We start from the raw sequence: 20,890 nt of genomic DNA on the forward strand, positions 1-20,890 counted from the left end.
GTAATGTTGAACCAAGCTCAGGAAAGCTTTGCTGAGCTGTCTGCTTAATGTGCATTGGTAACCATGGACATATCCTGCAGCTCCTCCAGCTGAGAGACAAAAAGGACGGAGGCCGACCTTTAGCCCCTGCACACGCGACATCATTACGGCAGACACGAGAGTCCTGCCCACAGGCATTGACATGGTCGCGTGAGCGTGCATGCATTTGTAAAAGGAAAAACATCCTTGTCCAAGAGAGGACACAGTCTTTCCCTCATTATGCATGAAAGACGAAAGCATCACTCACAATCAGTGGAGTTAATGTGTACCGAAGCAACGCCTCCGTCTTGTTTTGACTGCAGAGCTGTTTAGACCAACCACAACAAATGTTGCCCCCAGAAGACATCTGAGGAACTAGAACTCATTATCAGATGCAGGTCATAGAGTGTAGCAGAGTTAATAAAGAGGGTTTTTTCAACCAGGTAAAGTCTGTAATTAAGGGGTAGAAATATTTATGACTTTTACTGGAGCTGAGATCACTAAACTTGTTGATTTTTCTTGCTTTTCCTTAAGTAGGGCCAAGTTAGTGGGCGTATGCAAAGCAGTACCCCAAGCAAAATGTTAATATTCCTCTCTGTCACATTCCTTCTTAGATTTCGTGTCCTTATATCCAACACAATATCTCACAAGTGTCATCTTGTCAACATATGGCATGGCAAATCTGCCTGCATTCAAAAACAGCATAACTCATAAACGACTAAAGCCTGAGGGGCCGCTGATTAGAGCTAGTTCGTTAAACATACAGTAGACTGTATAATGGGAAAACAAGACAAGACAAATTGACTGAGATCTATTCACTAAGATGGATTCAGTACATTACACCCGCTAGACAAGATTTCAAATCAAAAGCACAATTAAGTCATTTATCTAAATTGGCATTACTCTCATTCCTTACAGTTCTATGTATATAAATCAGTTGATACATAATGTATGCTTAATAAACGAGGCCAATTGTAAATAAACCTTATTGTTTATTTGTTTTTTTCCTGCTTGTATTTATTCATTTATTAAATAATCATCATTGCCAATACAAAATAAAAAAAAGGTGAATGTGACATCAGATTTGAAATCCATGTCTTAACGTGTCTCCCTGAATTAAATAAATTCACGTGGTAAACCCTATTTTTCTAATAGTACTGGCAGAAATCTTCCCAACGTGTTGTCTATGACATTTAAGTAAAAGACATATGTGCCATGATCACATGCAGTATAATGCCACATGCTGTCATTTTACCAGGAGGTGAGATCAGCAGGGTCACCAAGCATCTCAATTTAATCACAAGATATGTTTATGAAATCCAATGAAAAAAAAATGGAAAAAAGCAGCCAGCAGCCACAGGTGTCCTCATTTTAAAATGAAAACCTAAGAAGGAAAAATAAGGCACTGATGAAAAACTGATGAGGAAAACTGCGGCTCCCTTTTTTTTTATCATAAAATATCATTGGTTTGCTTTTTATGCATCTCTGAGAGGATTGTCCTTCAAAGTAATCTCTTTTCAAGTACATCATATTTTCCCTGCTTTGATTGCCTTCAAGGTTCTGGTCAGATTGAGAAAGGAGAGAGGAGATGATGAGTAAAAATAAAATGATTGGCAGCAGAGGAGAGAGGCCAATAGGCGGGTGTGTGTATGTTGTGTCACATTAGTGAACCAGCTGCAGCCTGTGAGGCCTGTCTGCTCTGACTGACAGGAGTGTGCTCACAGCTGACACACCCAACAGGGGCAATCCATCGGCTTTGCACAGGCGTTGTTCATTAGCCGTGTATCGGTATGACTTCCAGCTACACTACACTGAGATATTAAAATGCTGCAAACATTAAAAAAGATTGATAATTGCCATCATTCTGATCCTGATATTTGAGAGGCCTGGTGTAGGCAGTTAGTATATAAACCAGTCTGAAAGGATATTCCTTGTCATATCATATCTTCCTCAAATACACCCCCTAGAAAAACAAATGTGCTAAATTGCCACCCAGGATGGTAGTTAGTAGAGAATATATGCAGCTATAACCACTTTTAACTGCCAACAACAACAATGTCCGACCTTGAAGCGCTGCCAGCTGTGCTACCAGTGATGTTGCATTAATAAAGTAAGCAAAAGTATAGCGACTGACTACATGGCCAGATTAACCTGCAGGGGGGCATAAATAATTTCTGGACCCCTATTAACCCTTAAATTCCTCCCACTTGCATACTCTGTAGTAGTATAGTAATTAGTAATTATGTAGTGGAAAAGAAACCGGCCCCAGGTTTTCTATTAATTTACCAATTCATACTACTGAGCTGCAAGCAACTTCCAATGCACAGAGATGAATCTACAGAGTGGAGAGTAGGGTTGTAAAAGGGTGGAAAAAGTCTGGTAAATTTCCATAAACTTTCCATGGGAAGTTAAGATGGTGGAATTTCAGAAATTTATGGGAATTTACAGGAGTTAACTGGAAATTGGAGGTAATTTTGTAATTGTGGGTTTTTGTGTGCTATGTGCAAGTTAAACGTTAAAACAATACATCAAATATATTTACCCCATAATATCATCAAAACTTACTTCACTTTATGTAGTCCACGGGCTCAAATGTGTGGCGTCAATAGTCTTTGTCATGAAAGTACTCAAGTGTACTTCTGTAGTGTACTTGCATGAAATTTGGTTGTTTTAAGTCAAGATTATGCTAAAATTTAAAAAGAAATTAAATTTTACCCAACTATATTTAAGTTCCATGTTAAGCACCAACCTTTAATTTTGTAAATTCCCTGTTTATTCCCATAAATTCCCATTAATACCTATAAATTCCTGTTAATTCCAGAATTGTGCAACTTTCTTTGACTGTTTTTGCTTGGCGTGTGCTTAAAAAGTCAAAGCCGGGCCAGTTTTAATGACCTCCACCTTTCCACGGTGAGCATTAATACAATAATTCAATTTATTTTCTGGGACCGGTGCCAAGTAACGTCACTCTGTAGAAACTGCCAAACAAAGGGAAGTGAATTTAACAATGTATATATTGAAGGAGACAGGCAATTCGATTTTTTGCTGAACAAAATGAAGCAGTCATTCAGCTCTCACTTGGCAAGTTGTGACAGCTGTTATATTCATTGTGGTAACAAGCTGTTACAATGTCTGCTGCATTTCCCACCGAATCCTGATGTAGACTCTGTCATATTCTCCTTCTGAGGATTCCTGCAGCCAGATTCGATATAACACTTATTTATATCATTTGGCTATGCCGGAGGTCTTCCAAGCGACTCCATTAGCAGGCTCCTCATCATTGTGTTTACTTTGCTTCTGACACATATGGGGAATGCAACATTCCCTGTGCTCTTGTCTCTCCATCTCTTGCTGGATAAATTATTCACAAGTGATCACATTCCAGTAGTATAATTATCACTGTCCGACACCAACACCCCAGCAGTTTCTTAGCAACTGCTATAGGCACATTTGGTGCTTCCACAACAGCAGTGTTATCCATCTAGTTGAAAATCAGACTTTAGGACTAGGAGGATTTTATGAGACAACGCCATAGGGATTGTCCTAAATACACATGGCATGTCCATGTGTATTTGTGCCTCATGATGAAAGCCTAATCTAACGTCATAACAAACATTTCTTCTCTTTAGCTCTGTGTTGAGCTGAAGAGGACACATTCTTGAAAACACTAGCTCTTAATGTTGGAGCTACAGGCGTGGGGGAGAAAGGAGAGACAGCAGCTCCATGCACACTGGTTGGGGAGATGAAAAACCTCTGGACTGCACTCGTCCATTATTCATCCACCCTTTAGAGCTGGCCCGGGCTGTGTATGTCAGCATGGATGGCAGACAACACCCCCAGGCCACAGGCTGGGGGAGACAGCTCTGGTCTAAGTCAGTGAGTTGGTGGCTCAGATGGCTGTGTGGACAGCAGCCAAAACAAACAGGAGGGAGACTGTAGGCACGGAGCAGAGAAATTGTTACAATTTCGTTTGGGAAGGTTTTTCAGTGAATTGCCACTTGGAAGAAGTTAGCTTGTTTGACCAGATAGTACAGTAATACAATGCAGGAAAACAATCAAATTAGCAGGAACTACTCAACAGGAACAAGGACGACTAATAACTTTTTGATTCTCTCAGAAAGCGTGACGATTAGGCAAATTAGACTGAAAAAAAACAACACGATATCTTTGTTTCACAGGTCGTTTTTGCATGCAATGTGCCGACTATGACGTTGATGTAATCGTTTGCAAAATTCACATCATGTTTTTTTTATTTATCAACCAAAATATTCTCAGTCTGCTTTTAGCCTTTCAAAAAACATCATTTTCTCTGGGGTCAATTAAGTGTTTGCTCTCTGACTTGCAGACATCTCCTGGGGTGCGGAGGTCTAGCGGCACCATAAATTATATTATCAAGAGAGTTGATTTCATTATCATAACAGGAGCTTTTCATGAACAAAAATATCCCACATCTCTGATTTTTTCCCCCATATATAGCAGCCTGTTTTATAAATCTTACTACTACTACATTTTCTATTTACCTATATAATTATATTTGAACATCTGTTTGATCATTTGCCGGTTTATAAGAGATCATGACGTCCTAATTTTACCTTTTTAAATGAAGAACAAAAAATCTTTACATATTTATTCGTCTGTTGTGGAGCTGATTGGTCCCTGCACATGATGTTACCATGGAAATGGCGGAGTAATATTTTTGTGACGAGCACAGTGTGCTGATACAAGCATGTTCTAAATGTCTATAGCTGACCAATCAGATTGCTTGGTCGGAGCTACTTGTTTTGTATGCATACATAGACACAGATAAATAATGAGAAGAACTGAATCATTATTGGATTGTTGTAACTGTTGATATATTATATTATAAATGCTTTTTTTTTTTTAAAGGGAAATTACTCCCATGGCTCCTTGACAGCTGAGGTGATCACACATTACAATACACTCGGGTGATCATTTTGTCCGCCCTACAGGGAGGCAGTGAATGGGCGGAGATGCGTTCTAAATTTAACAGTTAGCAATCTGTCTCCGGAGGAGGCCATTTATTGCACCCGATGACTTTAACACGGTTGTCACAGCATGGACCTGCGCTTGACTGAAATCCAGATTGAGTGGAGGCAACTTTCTTCACTTCCTCACAGTCTATCTATAATCAAGTGTCTAGTTTCTATTTGGAGGAAGCGTTCAAATAGAAGCTGACGACTCAATCGACACAACAGCCAATCTCCTGTTTCTGTCTCTCTTTCACATCGGATATTAAAGCTGAAGGTCTGCACGGCTCCGTTTTCTTATCAGCGTACCATAGGAGCTTTCTCTGTGCTCGCACGTATGTTGACATTGAGAATTCCCTCAGTCCAATACACATTAGTGTGACACCAGACAATTAATCTCCTTCTGGTTAAATTGCTTTTTCACAATCTGATGTAAAGCTGTATGGGATGTTGACTGATTTCCCCGTTAAGCTCTTCATTTTCCAGTTCTGTTTACACAAAAGAATGACACTGTGTGCCAAATCAGCTGCTGTTCCAACTGAAATCTTTATTTATTTCACCTGCATATACTAGATTCTGGGTTTGACATTGACGTTCTGATTTAACTTTCAGTTTCGTTTTGCTAAAATTGCTGTTCTCATGTATTCAGATGCAGTACTGATACTCCTTTTTTGCGACATGTCAGAGTGTCCGTTAAATTAAAATTAATACATATATAGAAAACTATGTGGTAAACATGGATTTTCTTTCGCCACCCTACCCGCGACATTTGGTCACTTACCCCCTAAAGCTGCCTTATCCAAACACAATGCTGTAATGCTGTCTGCACAGTAGAGGTGAGCCTGAATAATCATTTTTTTTAAAGAAGCAGCCACGACAGGACCAGTAAAAGTATTGTCTGACATTACATTGCATTCTTCCTCACAAGTCAGCTTTAGCTCTGCCCATACCACAGTAGCCAAGGCTGACAGGAAGGCTGATTGAAGAGTTTGTCTAACTTTTCAACAAATCCGAGGATGAAAACAATATCGCACTTCTGAGTCACAAAGGTTGCTGCTGGGTTTTTTGAATGCTTGCTTTATATTCAGCCCTTCACAGCAGAGAGGAGAAAACCAACAGATGACAAAAGCTCCAGATCAAAACAGATCAAAACCAAGGACACAGCTGTAAGATATCCACCTTCACCAGAATACGACACACCTGTCTGTTGGAAAAGGCACTAAAACTGAACCTGAATCCTAAATTGGCTCAAAGTGAAGAACAAGGTGCAGAAAACGGCCACCACATTGAAAGTCGCCACATTTTCAGATGCTAATTTGTAATTGATCTAGAAGTTTAGCACAACTTTCTCTCAGCTGTCTCCCTTAGTAAATGGTTTTCTCTTGAGAAGCGTCTTCAGTGTTTAATCTAACAATGCAATTAATGTGTAATTACTTTACACACTTAGTAAGCTGATGAACCAAACACAACTACCAGAGAAAGTAGCTTTAGTATTTCCCTGAATTATACCAGTATTTAGCTGTTCATTTGCAACAAATCAATATTAGATCATCTGGATTTAGTCATTTTATTATACGATTAAGGTAATTACACTTTGGTTGGTTTTGTTATGTCACGTTTCTTTACTAGATGGGGATTTTCGTATATTAAAGACACATTTTAAAAATACATCAACATACAGTATGAACAGAAGCATGCACAGATGGTGTAGTCGTTTCACAGTTTGCATCTCTTACTGTTCATACTATTACCGACTGCATGTGTCTCATTTGTTCCATAGGATTTACTCATCACTAGCATTTGTTATGTAAGCTTTCAGACGGGTTTGTTATGCTCCTCGCTCTCTAGTTGGCACTGCAGTATCTATTTCTACAAGAGGGTTCAATATATAGCTCCTAAACATTATGCACGACTGTTTCACTTCTATATAGATCTTTTGTTTCTTTAGTCTTCAGGCATTTGTTATTTGCAGTGCATGATTCTGGTTCCTAATACTATTTGTCTTCGTCAAAAGAAAACTGTCCTGTTTTTGTCAGCCTGTACAGCTGTTTGTGTCTTAAAATGCTGCAGTCTTGCTCCCAAGATAATGTTTTTCCCTCCGTGTTTAGCAGGTGGAATGAGAGCCTGTCTGACAGGAGATTTGTCATGGATGTTGACCATGTACTGACGCTCCATCACTCCCAGGTCTCAGTGTGGGTGTTTGTGACCTACGAGACCTGGACGCAGACCCAGATCAGCCTGCTCTCTGGGAAATAATAACCACTCTCACAGGAACAGGTTGAAGGTTTGGACAGAAATCCAATAATAAACCCGGATAAGTCCTAGTTCTTGCATTGACATTCCCTATATGTCAATACATCCACTTTCTGATAGAGCTGACATAGTTGTGTTGACACAAAAGGAGCTTTATACAGAAAATGTCAAATCCGGCTGGTTTCATCGACTGATCTTTGACAAAAGATCACGACATGCTGAGTCAGTCTGCAGAGTTAAAAGGCGAACCTGTTGGAGACTTTGGAATTTCTATGGAGTGTTATTTTCAACTAATTTCATGCATGAAAAAGTGTGCTGGCGCTTGCAGGCAGGACCAGTTCCTGACATTTTCAGAATGAGCTCAAATCAAGTTGTCAGTCAAACAGTTATTTTTTGCAGTGCCTTGCAAATGGTGTCACTCCGGACAATGACATCGGTGCAGTGTTTGGCACCACTATATGTACTTTGAGTGTGCTCACTATTGCCCACTTCTGTCACTAAGGATTTAATCTGATGCTATTTTTAATTAAGTAAATGCACTGAGATACGGATCGAGAGAAGAGGTTTCCTTCTGTTTTTCAGATGCTTCACTCTTCACTCTCAAACTCAGTGTCTTTTAGAGATATCTTGACTGAAAACAGCTTGATTAACCAGTTGCTGGTCTACCACTGGCACGATCAACTAACAACTAACGTTAGTTTGGACCCAAACACGCCAAACTCACGCGATAACACTGACAAACTAAACGGGCAAAACAAGGCAGTGGTAGCACTGAAACTCCAGTGTTCTGCGAGGTAAAATGTTTTTGTCAAGGGAGTGTGGTTGCTTTGAAGAGAGCGTAGGTGAATATAATGGCTTCAGTTCCCGGTCGGAAACAGCTGTCTGACAGCAAAGTTAAGCAGTGAAAATATTTTAAACATAGTGCAAACATTAATATACAGTAGATTTTTTAAATTGAGGTGGCTACCGTGCTGATAAATTAAAATGTTATCTGCCACATGTACACAGTATAAAGGAATGATCTAAACAGCAAATTGAACTGTTCTTTATCTAGGTTTTTTAATATTTGTCTAAAATCTAATGCAGAGGCTTTAAGGCAACAATAATGCCTTAACCACGGTGAATAAAAAGAATACGAACACAGCAACTGCATGGCAGCAGTCTCCTATTCAGTAATGAGATGAAGCAAACCTTCCCATCGTTGCCAAATGAAAGAGTGTGAACACATTTACAGTGGGGAATATGACCAAGATGATACAGGCCTTCAAAAGCTACAACATCACATGGACCATGTGATCTCTGAATAAACACTATGGCAGTCTCTAGACCTACTGGACCCCGAGGAGACTCATTTAGCTGCCGACAAAGGAGTAGACATGATTATGTCCTCTAAATTTGATTTGTAAGGACGGATAGGTGACTTGCACTTCCGCTGGCTCTAATTACGTTTCATGGGGGGGCAACACATCAGTGTACTCTCCGTGCTGTATTAAACATTCTGCTTCAATATGAATTATGCATACCATACAAATGTTAAAAGTGGATTAAGTGCCAAGATTAACACAAATTAAATTAAGCGGGAAAAAAATCCTGTGTATAGGGAAACACTTGTCATGCTAATCTCTGATTTACAGACAACCAAATATTATACATCAATATTAAATATTGTAATTAATTAATTACAGTTTTAATCAAATAAGCAAATAAAAGCTTATTTTGCTTGCAACTACTTTAGTAATATGACATGTCACTTTAGCTTGAGCACGTTTTTATTATATACGGGGTAGTAAGCCCCCCTTATACCCACCGACAATCCATATCTTTGGCGATTTTTAGATTAGCCGGAAGGGGGAAGAAGCAGGACTTCCAACATGGCTGCAGCCAGCGCCATGGGTGACGTCACAGATACGATGTCCACCCTTTATCCAGTCAGTGGGTAGTCGCTCCACAAACATCTTTGCCTTCTTATTAGTTTTACTGATATGATAAGCAACTAGCATTGTTAAATAACCGTGGCTTAGCTTTTTGTGAGTCAAAATGTCGCGTTGGATCTCATCACAAAGATAACAACATGCAGCTTTTCTTCTGAAAGAAAACAAGCATTTCCTTGGCCAAGGCATCAACAGTCTGTTAACCGCTTACCCCGCAGTGTAAAACAGTCTCTGCAGGCACGACGGTGGCAGGAATAGCAACATACTGTTTGGCAAGGACATAAAGTCTCTTGAAACAGCTTTCCTTCCTTTGTCACTTAATAAAGTGCAAATTTCGTTGGGAATAATAGCTGAAAGTAAACTTTGTAACATGTAATATTTAGCTCTGCCTCTGTAGCACAGTACTGTTTCACAAAAAGGAGTGCTAATAAATTGCAGCAGTGTTTTACAGTTGGGGCTCTCAAGCATTCCTGTCTTTCTACACATGCCTCCTGCACATTTACACTGTTAACACCATCAGTCATCAGACTATATTTAGATCACTTAATATAGTTTGTTTATTTTGCTACAGTAAGTTGTGCTATCTGTGTTTTTTTTACCTGTTATCTACTTACAAAGAGAAGCTGATCAGTCATCGCCAGTCCTTTTTCCACCCCTAATAACTTTTAGAGTTGAGCAGGGCAGGGACCTCACACCCCCAATTTGTTCAACACCACCAATCTTCCTTAAAAAAATGGTGTAAGATTAGCGCAAGCAACACCAGAACCCATTTTTAGCCAGCTTTAACAAGAGCAGTGAGACGAAAAAAGATGGGATACAACATGAGAGGCACGACACAGTCAGGCGTAAAGCCTTAATAAACTCCCACCCGATGTCCCAACCTCGAAATCCTGTACCTTGTTAAAATTTCCCAGCTGAGCCCCGAGAAAAGCTCGCTTCATACTTTACTATCACTCAGTTATCGCAGGGCCTCTCAGTGCTTCTGACAGAATACCATCTAAGCTTAAATAGGCCTTCGTATTCTGGACATAATTCACGTATCACGGGGCGGCCGTTTTGTAGAAGATTTGCATGAGCCTTCACACAGAGTGAACTTACTGCACTAAATAATTTCAAGGTGTTTCAACTCAAATTCAGAGCATCACTTACTACGGCTTACTTCTTTTTTTGCTGATTCTTTGCAGTAACGAATGGCATAAACCAGAGACACTCAACTTGCTTTTTATGGGGGCTGAAAAGAGGCCAGAGGCCAGTAAAGAAGCAAGCATTAACATCTTTTATCAGATCAAATAAATAAACATTGACATGACAGAATAACTTTAACTTAAAGTCATAATCCTTGCTGTGGGTCGATCGATCAAAAATATCGATAGTATTGAGACTAACATTGGTGTTGGTATGATCAATACTTGCATGATGAGATCGATACTAAAGTTTCTCTTCTCTACGTTCAGTACACATCTCCTGATCTTATTGTCAAACCTTTTGACATTTACTGTCCTCCCTAATCTTTGTCAAAAATAAGATCCACTCTCAGTAGCTCTGTGCCGGTCTGGAGTATGGAGAAACTAATTGTCATCGTTTCTGCACACTGTAGACATCGTAAATAGGCTAATAGGAACCTTCCCAATTAACAGCCAAGAGACATTACTGAGCATTCGCTAATTGGTATAAACAAACATAAAAATAAAAAAACATCCAAGTGTGAATATTTTCAATGTAAAGAAGAAAATAGCTGGAAGGCCACCAAGCACCCAAATGCAGGCCCGTTGGCTTTAAGTTGAGTATCTCTGACATGAACCTTTCAAATTTTCTGAAGCATTTTCACTGGGACACAGATTCTCCGCCTATTTAAATTCGGTAGGTACCTGCTGCAGTCATTTTAGAGCATATTTGTAGACAATAACCTACGTATTAATTGCCCCTGTGGAAGCCTCTTGTCTTTGGATGGCCACCAAGTAGCTTAGCACAATTATACTAAAAAATAAAACATTCAGATTGGCTTGATATGATCTCATTCTTAGTCTTTATCAATTCATATGCCTATTTAGAGATGGAAATATTGCTTCATTTTCTCCGACTAATTGCCTTGACCAGACTTGGACCTGCTATCCTGTTATAATAGGATTTTATGAGAGATATTTTCTATGGGATTATAGGGCTGGTTGGTGTAACTCACAGCCTTCAGTACAAACTGTTCTTTCATTTATGCAGGTCACAATACCTTGGAGGGGCTGGGTCCAAGGGAATAAATGCTTTCATACTGTGTATACATTGGAGAATTGAATTCATCCTCTAGTGAAGGTGGTTGTACAAAACACCTCTGGAAATATTTAGAAGTGCTGAATCTCTCATTTCTTCAAAGCTGTGTGTATCACATGAATATCTACAACATTTATGTCAGACCTAATGATTCACAGCATATCAATTACACCACTTTTAAAGAGGGTCAACATTTGGTCACACGAGTAATTTCCAATCAAATCAAAGTTCTCTGTGAAGTTTACTTGTGATTAAAGTGACTATATAGGCACTCTTGTAAAAACTACACACCATCCATGTTTGGCCTGAGAGCAGGCAATAATCTTGTCAAAGAAATCCAATTAAAAGCACCTGGATCCTGAGGAAACAGGGGAGACTGGTACCTTTTAAAAAGCTATTTCTGAGAGCCGCAGGCTACCGGGGGGCTACGAGGGCACTGCTTCTAATAGTCTGAAGGAGCTGGGGTTCCCTTTTCTGAAAAATGATCCTCTGACACATGTATACACCGACATACAAGCTCCCCAATATACACTGACTTTACAACTAGGAATGTTGTTGGCCCCAATCATGATTCGAGTCGTTTAATACTGGGTACCTGCCAATAAAGAGTCAGATCTCCTAATTATATTTACCTTAATGGTGATTCAAGATTCACAAGATTCTTGATCCAAATACTGAAGGTCCTGATAGAAAACTATAAAGTTGATGAAGCTTAAATTATTGATATGAAGTCACAAAGTTTAACTGGGAGAATGCGACTCCTGAAAACTGATCAGCTGGGGAGAGGACGAACGAGTAGTGGAGTTATTGGAACTACAAAGTCACTCACAACATGAGACTTTTCAAGCTGAACGTTTTGTACACTGCACTTACAATACGTGGAGCAAAATGGCGAAGAGCCCAGCAGTCAATAAAGATAGCGGCATTCGGTAGAATCCAGTAAAGAAATGATCATCTGATCCTTTCTTTTATCAGCTTTGTTTCAGCCAATACCAACCTATTAAAATATGCTTATGATTAATAAACTACTCTGACTGTCTTTCATCATGCATAGAAGAGGCCAACATGAAATATGAGTTCTGTTATGGACTTTCCAGGTGCATCCCTGGCCTGGCCTGGTCTGGTCTGGACAAATTATGGCCCTACAATGATCCATAATGTAACAACACTGAATCTACTGTAACTTATAACCTCTTATTTTGGTATTTGTGAAGCAGGTAAAAGTCTAAATTGCAAACAGAAAAATAGATAACTAAATAAAAATTGACTGAAATCTCAGTAGACAGATCAGCAGTTTGTGTTTGCGGACATATACCGTTCTGGACCGACATTAATCGTCACAATGGTGATGAAGAGTCTAGTCTAGGGTGCATGTCACCATGAATTATCAGGATAAGATCATCCTCAGTGACAGCGATAACAAAAGAAAAGTGTTCTTGCTTTTTAAGGCCACTCATCAGTTACGGTTTAAAATGTAATTTTACTTGTGATCCATCTCCAGTTCGACTATATTTGATTAATACCTATGTCTATGACTGTCAAATAATTGATTATTACTTGTGTCTGTCTGCTGCAAATTCCACTTCAGTGCAATATTTATTTTTTCTTCTTCTCTATTACTCTCTAATGTTGCTGATCATCGCTTCATTTTGAGTTGTCATGGCAGGGTATTAGGTTAAGCGGTGTTATACCTCAGGTAAAACCAATAGACTTTAATATGACATGACTCTGAGCATGAATTTAAAAATATTTATGTGGAAGCTATCAGCTGTTACGTCTGCTCAGAACTGCCAAGAATCACACATAAAACAGTAAAACATAACAATGATCATTAAAGCTTATGGCTCTTTGATTTTATTATACATGGTGGACTATCCTCTGACACCCCCTACCAATCATAAGAAGGGGAAACAGAGCAAAGAAAGATAAAAAATTAAGTGGGGAGAAGAGACCAGTCACCTCTGCCTGAAGGGTTTTCAAAGTAATTGAAGCTGAAATACAATCACGATCCGGCAGCGTGTCAGGGTGTCACAGGAGGCAGCTAATTGGGGCCAACCCCTTGTACACCACGCAGTGATTAAGACGGAGATGGCATTAGAGGATTGGAACAAGTTTAATTGGGTGTGTTGAATAACTTGATAACTTTTGAAGTTTTCATTCATTTGTGTGATCTCAACATTTCTGCTTATCTATCATGCTAATTCTTCTGATCAGCTCAAAGGAAAGGAGGAAGTGTTCACATAAAGGTGATGCAACAAGGATGTCCATAATTGGCCACAAAACAAAGCATCTCTTTTAGATTTGCACCTGCTTTTTTTTTTTTAATAGAAAAGGCTGTGATGTCTAACTCTTTGAAGAGATGCCTGCTTTTCCATTTGGAAACGTCGAGTTGTAACTGGATTTGTGACAAACAAAATCAAAACAAAAGACCCGCTGCAAAGCAGGATGCAAATTAGTTTTGTGTACAAAAGATCTGACGAAAATGATTGAACTATTTTTTTTTCTGTTTATTCCGAACTTGAAAAATGTCTCCATTTCTAATTGCCGTTTTAAAATATACTAGTTGGAGGAAAAGTTTGAAAGCCAAGCAGTTAATTCCACGGTAATGTTTAAAAGTAGAAGCTTTGTGCACTCTACTGCTGATATTTTTATTATTAATCATCTCTACTGGTGTAATAGCATTTGGTATACGAGCCTGCCCTGAATTTATTCTACAGCTTGCGAGGAGCATGAGGGGGAATTACTTTCTATGACGTGATGGTGTTCTCCACAACTGTCAAACCTGGAAAGTAAAACCAGTTCACAGGGAAGAGAATATTCTCACACATTTCCTAAAAGACCTGAGAGACACAGAGACAGAGAGAGGGAGAGAAGATACACTGGTTTCCATAGCGATTGTCGGCCCTGTCACATGGTTACCTAGAAACTAGTCCTGTGACGCTGTGCAATTTGTTTGTTTATGTTTGGCATGTCTCCAGCTGTCGTGGAACGTAGAACAAAGCCACATCTTGCCATTTCATTTTTTCACATCAGACGTCAGAGTGTGTGTGTGTGTGTTTGTGTGTGTGACACATTTTAAATGGGCACTCCTGCTTCTCTCACATCATCTGTCCGCATAACGTAATTACATCTTAACATGTACAAAACACAGGGTCATATGCAGGTCAAGAAGACCACACGCGGGCAACGTCGACCCTAAAGCAATCCATTTGGTGCGGACTGATCAATGCTCAGTGGATGTAAAAGCAAGTGCATCATGGGTCACACTGAATGAAGATTAAATGCAAAAGCCGTCTCGGGGTAATTTATGTAAATATGAATCATCATCTTCAAAGCCTTCGTTTCACCTTTGATAAATGTTCCATTTGTCTGAAAAGCATGATCAGTTGCCCACAATTTGATTACCGGGGTTAAGTAAAGATATATAACAAGCAGATTGGTTACAATAATCACATTACTGAACGAAATCCAGAGTAATGATTGCTCAGAAACATGCCTAAAACATAACACGCATTTAAACCTTGAGATAGCAGATAAAAATATACAAAACAAATCTTACAGAGTCTGTTCTCATTGGTTGTGATACTGCGATTTAGCAGATTATTATGAATTAGAATGAATGATGAAAGCACTTCAACTGAATGTGACCAACATGGGGGCACCACTGTGGTGCAGTGGTTAGCACTGTCACCTCAGCTGTGTGGAGTTGCGTGTGCATGTTCTCCCCTGTGGTTGCGTGGGTTCTCTCTGGGTACTCCAGCTTCCTCCCACACTCCAAAGTCATGCACCGAATAGATCAATTTGTGGCTCTAAATTGGTGTGAATGTGATGAGCTGGTGACTTGTCCAGGGTGTACCCCGCCTCCTGCCCCCAAACTCAGCAGGGATAGGCTACAACCCCACCGTGACCCTGATGAGGATAAGGTGAGCAATATGCCTCACTGTACCATGATCTTCAGTACAATGTTTTAAAGATCTACTATATTGGGAATAAAAGCTAAAAAAAAGTACATGTCAGCTACACAAGTGTGGAGAGCTTGAGAAAATAAAGTGTGCTTATATGACAGCGAGGGTATAGGAGTGTTTACAGGGTGAAGAGAGGCTTTGAGCTCATCTGCCTTCATGAGAAGACTGATTTGATTACCCCTTCCACCCCTGTGACTGCCTAAACCCTCTTCTAATCAGAGATCACTGCAATTACGGTTCTCTACAGGGTGGTAAACACGACGGCACAAATGTTGCTTTCACTTTACGAGCAGAATTTCAATCACAAGAGAAAAAAAAATGAAGCACACACGCTTTCGTGATGCAGCAATCATCATCAAGTCGCAAAAACTAAAGTCAAACTTTAAATTGCAACACTGATTTGTTTATATCTTTAAATTCATATTAGAAATAGTTTTTCACTTGGCTAAGAATCTGTGTTTAATCTTGTTTTACACAAATTTATGACTTCTAGTCACCATCCCATATCCTGTTTCAGAGGGCCCTCTGCTGTTCGGGTAAGTACATTGCACTGTGACCAAAAAACTGTATTGCTTAAGTACGTAACAATGACTAAAGAAGGAAATCTGCTTCTTTATAATGTACAGTGTGTCTACATGAATGGTGTTATTTTGTCTAGTCATAAAGAAACTCAGAGAACAACAAAGTATGAAATGGGGTGGGGAAAAAACCCATTTATTATTCAACAGTCTATTATTTGTCATGGACCAATAATTTGTTTTCTATGACACAAACTGCCTTTTCTCATAAAAGTTAAAGAGCATTTCATATAGAAACTGCATTTTGTCTAACAAAAGAAAGGCAGACCACACAAATCAGTAAATGTCATACAAGTTCCCTAATTTATATCTGTAACAGTTATCAAAGTATCATCCATGTATATAACTGGTTTCCTGTCCAGTCACTGTGCAGTATGCATGTGTACAACCCTGACAGAGGGGTATGTAGATGTAACAGACACCCCCTCTGTGACAGAGCTTCAGTATCCTTTTGCAGTGGCAGTATCGTAGCCTATGAGGTTTATCCGAGGTGCGATTATTGCTAGTTGAAAACTTTACCCAATTCCTGCCTTGATGACTTGAAACATAGTCAGCAGTGGCAATTTTTGATGGTCTCTGAGGAGACTCATAATGTGTTGAATACAATATGAGATATTGAAGTAGCCATTTAACTGTCTTGCATTATTTAGATCTTCTTCCTTTCATGTGTTTTGCTCTTTTTGTGTTAACACTTTGTGTGTATAATGTTTTTCTACTGTGTTTATGTGAAACATTTTCTTTGGAAAACATCTTTAGGTGTAATTCAGTCAGAAATGATTACCACTATCACAATGTTGGCCTGAACATATGAAGCACTCTCACAGTCAACAGGTGACAAGATAGTTTAATAACATTAATTAACCCACATTTTAACTCTATTTAAAAACAATCTAAGTTATATATCTGAAACAGTTATTATCAAAGTATCATCCATGTATATAACTGGTTTCCTGTACAGTCGCTGTGCAGTATGCATGTTTACAACCCTAACAGAGGGGTATGTAGATGTAACAGACACCCCCTCTGTGACAGAGCTTCAGTATCTTTTTGGAGTGGCAGTATCGTAGCCTGTGAGGTTTATCTGAGGCGCGATTATTGCTAGTTGAAAACTATACCCAATTCCTGCCTTGATGACTTGAAACATAGTCAGCAGTGGCAATTTTTGTTAGTCTCTGAGGAGACTCATGGTGTGCTGAATATAATATGAAATATTGAAATAGCCATTTAATTATCTTACATTATTTATATCTTCTTCCTTTCATGTGTTTGCTATTTTTGTGTTAACACTTTGTGTGTATAATGTTTTTCTACTGTATTTATGTGAAACATTTTCTTTGGAAAACATCTTTAGGTGTAATTCAGCCATAAATGATTACCACTATCACAATGTTGACCTGAACATATGAAGCACTCTCACAGTCAACAGCATCAATAACATTTATTAACCCACAGTTGAACTCTATTAAAATAGTATCCAAGTTATTTACCCTGAACAGTTATTATCAAAGTAACATCCATGTATATAACTGGTTTCCTGTACAGTCACTGTGCAGTATGCATGTGTACAACCCTAACAGAGGGGTATGTAGATGTAACAGACACCCCCTCTGTGACAGAGCTTCAGTATCCTTTTGCAGTGGCAGTATCGTAGCCTATGAGGTTTATCCGAGGCGTGATTATTGCTAGTTGAAAACTTTACCCAATTCCCGCCTTGATGACTTGAAATATAGTCAGCAGTGGCAATTTTTGATGGTCTCTGAGGAGACTGATGACTTGTTAAAAATAATGAAAGGCAACTATAAAAGCTATTATTATGTATTGTGGTCCATAGACGATAACTGTTACACTGTCTTGTCAAGAATGGACACATTTCCAGACTTTTATTTTTGTAACTTGTTTTTCAGAGAGACTGATAATGTGTCATAAATAAAAACTATCTAAATGAATAGTTAACAACAATAGTTTTAGTTCCTGTATGTTAACTCAGTTGTCTTCACTTTGATGGAGCAGGTTTAAAAGTCCATGTGTCGTTCTCTGGTAATGAGACCAGTGATCGTGTTCCATATTTCGTAACGACATTTGAAGCTCTGTCCACGTTGAATCACGCCCAGGTTGCCACCATAAAAAAGGGTGTATCGTCTCGAAGAGACCTGGTGTGTGGATGAGAGAGCCGTCATCTGTGCTCGTGGCAGTCCGTATCCTTGAGGTTTTATCCGAGGCGGACGATTATTGCTAATGAAAACTTACCCAATAAAACCCCAATACCCCTCCCCTAGACGACTTGGAAATAAAGTCGGCGACGGGGCAATTTTTGACAGTCTCCAAGGAGTACGTTGTAATTTGGTTGCAATAACATGAAAGCTCCACTGATTATCTAAACCTGGATTCGTCCCCAAAATCATGTTATATAGTGCGGAATTGGCTTCAACATTTGGCAGAGGATTTTATTTGGAGGTATAAAATTTTTGGGCCGATTACCTCTCATGCCTGTATTTGTCCACCAGATGGCTCTATTAGTAGATTGAATCGGCCTCTTTTGGGAGAGCCGGTTCTTTGACTCTTATACTTTAAGTGAGGCCGCCTTTCGTCTCCCAACTGGCCCTTACGTTTATTAATTGGTTTATTAATTACTAAATTATTATTATTTCCAATTTTTAATTTATTGCGGTTATATTAATAATTTTCCAATGTCTATTATATTTTATTTTATGTTTGATATCTACTTATTTATGACTTGTAAAGACTTTGGTCTGCATGCGTTGTACCCCTGTTCTATATAAATCACACCTACTACTATTTCATTAATTTATACAGCCCTAAAATAATGCAATAAATTTTGGGTGAAAATGATGTCTCCATCATCGTGAGATGTCGAAAGATGTGTGAGAACAGGCGGGCAAATGGAGGGAGAGGTCGGCGAGAGACAGGTGAGGACACAAGGGGGAAAAAACAAAACATAAGCTCGACGCATCTGCAGAGCAAAAACGCACGACACACGGCTGGGGAGACTAGCAGTATAAAAAGTTAGAAGTTAAAAAAGAAAAATGCTCGGGCCCCTGTGTTCACTTCAAAGAGTCGCTCTAGACGCGGATCGTCGCGATCCCCGACACAATCCACTAGCGCAATTATAAAGCACTGGATCGTATGTCAACATACGGGGTAAAGGGGTAAAATTCCCAACATATAAGTAATATGTTGATATTATGTCAATGCTGAATAAAAGTAGTTATTAAAAAATAACTGACCATTAAAAGCTGAAACAATAGTACTATATGATATTTGTACAGCAGTTTCTTAGCAAGCTGGCATGTTTGTCAGCAGGACAAGACAGCAAAACATGGAAATGATTAAACCACATAACATTGTTGACCAACATATAAACTCTCAGACAGTCAATCACACCAGCTGACCAAGTAGTTCAATATAACATTATTAGACCCACATTTTTAAACTCTATTTAAATACAATGTTAAGTTAAATCTTACACAGTTATTATCAAAGTTATCATCCATGTATATAACTGTTTTCCTGTCCAGTCATCTGTGCAGTAGCAGTGTACAACCCTAACAGAGGGTAGGTGAGAACAGACACCCCCTCTGTGACAGCGCTTCAGTATCCTTTTGGCATGGCAGTATTGTAGCCTATGCGGTTTATCGAGGCGGATTATTGCTAGTTGAAACTTTACCCAATACCTGCCTTAGTGAATTAATATAGTCAGCAGTGGCACTTGTGTTTTAGTCTCTCAGGAGACTATGCTTGTTTGAAACTAAATAATTAAGACTGAACTGGATAAATTATTCTGTGTGCTGGTCTTATACCAAAAACTATAAAGTATTTGCCAAGTTTGTGGGATATTTTCCTTTTGAAACTGTTTTAGAATGGTGTCTTCAGCTGCCATGCAGCCTGAATAAAAACTGACCCATTTAGTGCTAACAACAACAAAAGTCCAATTGAGAACCACGTTGCGCCTGCCTGTTTGCTGTCTCTACCTTTAGCTTACCCTCAAATCCCTACATCCCGTTTCTTCAGATTTTTCATTTTGGACTATTACCTTACTATTACTCCTGACTACCGCCACCCCCTGCTGTGCCCGAGAGCTTCAGATCAGCCTGTTGGCAGTGGTCAGTATCTAGGCTCTGAGGTTCATCCGGAGGCGTGATTAGTGCTAGTTTGAACATTTCCTTACCCATGCGCCTTGAAGGCGACTTGTTAAGCTAGATACTTTCAAATACCGACTAGTGCTTACCAAGTTTACTGTCCTCCTTGGGTTGGGTAGTGGTCCATGGACAAAACTGTTACACTATCTTGTCAAGTGGTAGACACACTACGACTGTGGTTCTTGTAACTTGTTTTTGAAAGGTTAGGAATACAACTGTTACTATCCTTATGAGCTGGCCTGATAAATTCATTTTTTTTTTCCTTCTTGAAAAACCTCTTTAGTGTCATGCAGCCCAGAAATGATTAACTAGATACACAATGTGACCTGAAACATATGAAGCATCTCAAAAAAAACAAGTCACCTGGCTGACAAGATAGTTCAATAACATTGTATTATCCCCCCCACAGTTAACTCTATGTGATACAACTAAGTTATTATACTTTAAGCAATTAATATCAAAGTATCCCATCCATATATACCAGTTTTCCTGTACAGGCCAATGTGTCAGTATGCAGTTTAGCAACCCTAACAGAGGGTATGAAAAAGAGTTACAGAACACCCCCTCTGGGACAGAGCGTCAGTATCCTTTTGCAGTGGGCGTAGCTAGCCTAGGGGGTTTTCCGGCGTGATTATTGCTGTTGAAAACTTTACCCAATGCCTCCTTGATGACTTGAAATATAGTCAGCAATGGCAATTTTTGTTAGTCTATCAGGAGACTCATCACTTGTATTAAAAA

The 20,890-nt window shown here is 39.2% G+C and overlaps 5 non-coding genes across 5 annotated transcripts; all 5 read left to right on the top strand.

Annotated features, from left to right (window-relative positions):
• Positions 1 to 16,440: 16,440 nt before the first annotated feature.
• On the top strand, positions 16,441 to 16,580 carry LOC113744258 (U4 spliceosomal RNA). The gene has a single exon (XR_003461397.1). It is a non-coding gene; the product is annotated as a U4 spliceosomal RNA (small nuclear RNA).
• A 456-nt stretch (positions 16,581 to 17,036) lies between these two features.
• Positions 17,037 to 17,176, top strand: LOC113744257 (U4 spliceosomal RNA). Its single transcript, XR_003461396.1, has one exon. It is a non-coding gene; the product is annotated as a U4 spliceosomal RNA (small nuclear RNA).
• A 444-nt stretch (positions 17,177 to 17,620) lies between these two features.
• Positions 17,621 to 17,760, top strand: LOC113744254 (U4 spliceosomal RNA). The gene has a single exon (XR_003461393.1). It is a non-coding gene; the product is annotated as a U4 spliceosomal RNA (small nuclear RNA).
• A 1,849-nt stretch (positions 17,761 to 19,609) lies between these two features.
• Positions 19,610 to 19,745, top strand: LOC113744264 (U4 spliceosomal RNA). Its single transcript, XR_003461402.1, has one exon. It is a non-coding gene; the product is annotated as a U4 spliceosomal RNA (small nuclear RNA).
• A 991-nt stretch (positions 19,746 to 20,736) lies between these two features.
• Positions 20,737 to 20,870, top strand: LOC113744263 (U4 spliceosomal RNA). The gene has a single exon (XR_003461401.1). It is a non-coding gene; the product is annotated as a U4 spliceosomal RNA (small nuclear RNA).
• The last annotated feature ends 20 nt before the right edge of the window (positions 20,871 to 20,890 follow it).

This window comes from Larimichthys crocea, chromosome XXI (genome assembly GCF_000972845.2).
Source record: "Larimichthys crocea isolate SSNF chromosome XXI, L_crocea_2.0, whole genome shotgun sequence".
NCBI classification, from domain to species: domain Eukaryota; kingdom Metazoa; phylum Chordata; class Actinopteri; family Sciaenidae; genus Larimichthys; species Larimichthys crocea.